General features: G+C 65.8%; 1 non-coding gene across 1 annotated transcript; it reads left to right on the forward strand.

Annotated features, from left to right (window-relative positions):
* The first annotated feature begins 2,391 nt into the window (after nt 1–2,391).
* LOC141979389 (5S ribosomal RNA) lies at nt 2,392–2,510 on the forward strand. Its single transcript, XR_012636805.1, has one exon. It is a non-coding gene; the product is annotated as a 5S ribosomal RNA (ribosomal RNA).
* Nucleotides 2,511–5,000: the final 2,490 nt, after the last annotated feature.

Below are 5,000 nucleotides of genomic sequence, written 5' to 3' on the forward strand. Positions count from 1 at the left end.
TCGGGCACGGCGGGGGACCGCAGCGCGCCCCTGCTCGCTCTCGCGACGTGTTTGGCCCTGCCGAGCCTCGCGGCTCCCTGGGTTTTCGGACCCCTGGGTGGGCTGCCGGAGCCGCTCGACCTCGCAGGGCGGAGATCTCGGCCGGCTGGCCCCACGGCGCGGAGGGCCGGGCACGCGCCCGGGCCCCCCCCCAAAGGAGGAAAGTCCCAATCGGCCCCAGGATCCGGGGACGCGAAGAGGAAGAGGGACCCGATCCGCCTGAACGCCAGACGCCCCCTGCGGTCGGGGGCGCCGGCCCGCGAAGGACCCTTCCCGTCGCGAACGTGAGCGCCACATCGATCGGAAGGCGAGAGAGGAGCGGGCCCCCCCTCCCTCCGGGGGGCGCCGACAGTCGGAGTTCGCATCCCGGCCACCGGGCCTGCACCGGGGGTGCGAGGGGACGACGGGGTCCCCGGAGGAAAAGAGCCGGAAAAGGGGGGGCTCGGGGGGGCCGGGGGCCGCCCCACCTGCCAACGTGCCCCTGTCCCCCCTCACAAGATCGGGTACAACGCGCAGATTGGTCCCCGAGGCTCATCTCTGGTTCTCACAGGTTCCGAAAAACCTGTTCTCAGAAATCTCCTCGCACCCGTCAAAATGAACTAGTCGAAAAATCCAACCGCCAATTTAGGGGGACCAATCTGAAATCCTATCCGACCTCCTGGTTCTCTCGGTCGGCCGAGGGCACTTTTGGCGACCCCATCCGGACTTCCGTGAGACTGCCGGCCATCAGGTCAACCCGTCACTTTGAATGGGGTTGACCTGATGGCCGAGCAGGGACTTAGACATTTTTTCAGCCTTTTCCTCGGGGTTGACCTGGTGTCCCGGGGGGACTTAGACATTTTTTTCAGCCTTTTCCTCCGGGTTGACCTGGTGTCCCGGGGGGACTTAGACATTTTTTCAGCCTTTTCCTCCGGGTTGACCTGGTGTCCCGGGGGGACTTAGACTTTTTTTCAGCCTTTTCCTCCGGGTTGACCTGGTGTCCCGGGGGGACTTAGACTTTTTTTCAGCCTTTTCCTCCGGGTTGACCTGGTGTCCCGGGGGGACTTAGACATTTTTTTCAGCCTTTTCCTCCGGGTTGACCTGGTGTCCCGGGGGGACTTAGACTTTTTTTCAGCCTTTTCCTCCGGGTTGACCTGGTGTCCCGGGGGGACTTAGACTTTTTTTCAGCCTTTTCCTCCGGGTTGACCTGGTGTCCCGGGGGGACTTAGACTTTTTTTCAGCCTTTTCCTCCGGGTTGACCTGGTGTCCCGGGGGGACTTAGACTTTTTTTCAGCCTTTTCCTCCGGGTTGACCTGGTGTCCCGGGGGGACTTAGACATTTTTTTCAGCCTTTTCCTCCGGGTTGACCTGGTGTCCCGGGGGGACTTAGACTTTTTTTCAGCCTTTTCCTCCGGGTTGACCTGGTGTCCCGGGGGGACTTAGACATTTTTTTCAGCCTTTTCCTCCGGGTTGACCTGGTGTCCCGGGGGGACTTAGACATTTTTTTCAGCCTTTTCCTCCGGGCTGACCTGGTGGCCGAGCGTCTCGCCGTCCGCGGCCGGAGCTAGAGATGCCCCCCCCCCCCCAGGCCAGCCTGCGAAGCCGCGGCCAGGATCGGGCCCCTGGAAGTCTGACTAAAAATTTTCACCGACCCCAAAAACGGTTAGGGGGGGCCTCATAAAGCCTCCGGAGCGAAAAAAAAAAAAACGGAAAAAAGGATCGGGCCCACCCGAGGCAGGGGAGTCAGTAAGGGAAAGGGGACGAGGCGGCCCGGAGCCGGGTGCCCGGAGCCGGGTGCCGGCGGCCAGGATCGGGCCCCTGGAAGTCTGAAAAATTTTTTTCACCGACCCCCAAAGTGGTATTGGGGGGGGCTCATAAAGCCTCCGGAGCGAAAAAAAAAAAAAACGGAAAAAAGGATCGGGCCCACCCGAGGCAGGGGAGTCAGTAAGGGAAAGGGGACGAGGCGGCCCGGAGCCGGGTGCCCGGAGCCGGGTGCCCGCGGCCAGGATCGGGCCCCTGGAAGTCTGAAAAAAAATTTTTCACCGACCCCCAAAGTGGTGTTGGGGGGGGCTCACGAAGCCTCCGGAGCGGAAAAAAAAAAACGGAAAAAAGGATCGGGCCCACCCGAGGCAGCGGAGTCAGTAAGGGAAAGGGGACGAGGCGGCCCGGAGCCGGGTGCCCGGAGCCGGGTGCCCGCGGCCAGGATCGGGCCCCTGGAAGTCTGAAAAAAAAATTTTCACCGACCCCCAAAGGGGTGTTGGGGGGGGGCTCATGAAGCCTCCGGAGCGAAAAAAAAAAACGGAAAAAAGGATCGGGCCCACCCGAGGCAGGGGAGTCAGTAAGGGAAAGGGGACGAGGCGGACCGGAGCCGAGTGCCTACGGCCATACCGGACGGAAGGCCCCCGATCCCGTCCGATCTCGGAAGGTAAACCGTCCCGGGCCTGGCTAGTACTTGGATGGGTGACCGCCTGGGAATCCCAGGTGCCGTAGGCAGCTTTTCCCGCTGCGAGCCAGCTCTCTCCTTTTCTGGGGAACAAGGGCAGGGTCGCCCTGCCAGGGGCCCTGGGGCTGAAGTCCCTGCCGGCCACCAGGTCAACCCGGAGCCTGCCCCTCTGCGGCCAGCAGGTCAACCCCATACCGGCAGGGGGTTGACCTGGTGGCCGGGAAGCAGAGCGGCCAGCAGGTCAACCCCATACATTCAGCGGGTTGACCTGGTGGACGGGAAGGAAAGCGGCCAGCAGGTCAACCCCATACTTTCAGCGGGTTGACCTGGTGGCCGGGAAGGAAAGCGGCCAGCAGGTCAACCCCATACATTCAGCGGGTTGACCTGGTGGCCGGGAAGGAAAGCGGCCAGCAGGTCAACCCCATACATTCAGCGGGTTGACCTGGTGGCCGGGAAGGAAAGCGGCCAGCAGGTCAACCCCATACATTCAGCGGGTTGACCTGGTGGCCGGGAAGGAAAGCGGCCAGCAGGTCAACCCCATACATTCAGCGGGTTGACCTGGTGGCCGGGAAGGAAAGCGGCCAGCAGGTCAACCCCATACATTCAGCGGGTTGACCTGGTGGCCCGAAAGCAAACCGGCCACCAGGTCAACCCGGAGCCTGCCCCCGCGGGCAGGGGCCAAGCGGACCCCCCTCCGCCCGGGCTTGCCCTGCTCCGAGCCGGGGCTTAATCCCCGTCCGGCCACCAGGTCAACCCGGAGCCTGCCCCTCTGCGGCCAGCAGGTCAACCCCATGCCGGCAGCGGGTTGACCTGGTGGCCGGGAAGGAAAGCGGCCACCAGGTCAACCCCATACTTTCAGCGGGTTGACCTGGTGGCCGGGAAGGAAAGCGGCCACCAGGTCAACCCCATACTTTCAGCGGGTTGACCTGGTGGCCGGGAAGGAAAGCGGCCAGCAGGTCAACCCCATACATTCAGCGGGTTGACCTGGTGGCCGGGAAGGAAAGCGGCCAGCAGGTCAACCCCATACATTCAGCGGGTTGACCTGGTGGCCGGGAAGGAAAGCGGCCAGCAGGTCAACCCCATACATTCAGCGGGTTGACCTGGTGGCCGGGAAGGAAAGCGGCCAGCAGGTCAACCCCATACATTCAGCGGGTTGACCTGGTGGCCGGGAAGGAAAGCGGCCAGCAGGTCAACCCCATACATTCAGCGGGTTGACCTGGTGGCCGGGAAGGAAAGCGGCCAGCAGGTCAACCCCATACATTCAGCGGGTTGACCTGGTGGCCGGGAAGAAAAGCGGCCAGCAGGTCAACCCCATACATTCAGCGGGTTGACCTGGTGGCCGGGAAGGAAAGCGGCCAGCAGGTCAACCCCATACATTCAGCGGGTTGACCTGGTGGCCGGGAAGGAAAGCGGCCAGCAGGTCAACCCCATACATTCAGCGGGTTGACCTGGTGGCCGGGAAGAAAAGCGGCCAGCAGGTCAACCCCATACATTCAGCGGGTTGACCTGGTGGCCGGGAAGGAAAGCGGCCAGCAGGTCAACCCCATACATTCAGCGGGTTGACCTGGTGGCCGGGAAGGAAAGCGGCCACCAGGTCAACCCCATACAGGCAGCGGGTTGACCTGGTGGCCCGAAAGCAAACCGGCCACCAGGTCAACCCGGAGCCTGCCCCCGCGGGCAGGGGCCGGCATACCCCCGTCCGTCCGGGGTCGCCCTGCCCCGGGCTCCGGGCTTAAGTCCCGAGCGGCCACCAGGTCAACCCGGAGCCTGCCCCCGCGGGCAGGGGCCGGCGGACCCCCGTCCGTCCGGGGTCGCCCTGCCCCGGGCTCCGGGCTTATTCCCCGTCCGGCCACCAGGTCAACCCGGAGCCTGCCCCCGCGGGCAGGGGCCAGGCGGAGCCCCGTCCGTCCGGGGTCGCCCTGCCCCGGGCTCCGGGCTTAAGTCCCGAGCGGCCACCAGGTCAACCCGGAGCCAGCCCCCGCGGGCAGGGGCCGGCGGAGCCCCGTCCGTCCGGGGTCGCCCTGCCCCGGGCTCCGGGCTTAATTCCCGTCCGGCCACCAGGTCAACCCGGAGCCTGCCCCCGCGGGCAGGGGCCAGGCGGACCCCCGTCCGTCCGGGGTCGCCCTGCCCCGGGCTCCGGGCTTAATTCTCCTCCGGCCACCAGGTCAACCCGGAGCCTGCCCCCGCGGGCAGGGGCCAGGCGGACCCCCGTCCGTCCGGGGTCGCCCTGCCCCGGGCTCCGGGCTTAATTCTCCTCCGGCCACCAGGTCAACCCGGAGCCTGCCCCCGCGGGCAGGGGCCGGCGGACCCCCGTCCGTCCGGGGTCGCCCTGCCCCGGGCTCCGGGCTTAATTCCCGTCCGGCCACCAGGTCAACCCGGAGCCTGCCCCCGCGGGCAGGGGCCAGGCGGACCCCCGTCCGCCCGGGCTTGCCCTGCTCCGAGCCGGGGCTTAATCCCCGTCCGGCCACCAGGTCAACCCGGAGCCTGCCCCCGCGGGCAGGGGCCAAGCGGACCCCCCTCCGCCCGGGCTTGCCCTGCTC

This window comes from Natator depressus, chromosome 28, assembly GCF_965152275.1.
Source record: "Natator depressus isolate rNatDep1 chromosome 28, rNatDep2.hap1, whole genome shotgun sequence".
Classification (NCBI taxonomy): domain Eukaryota; kingdom Metazoa; phylum Chordata; order Testudines; family Cheloniidae; genus Natator; species Natator depressus.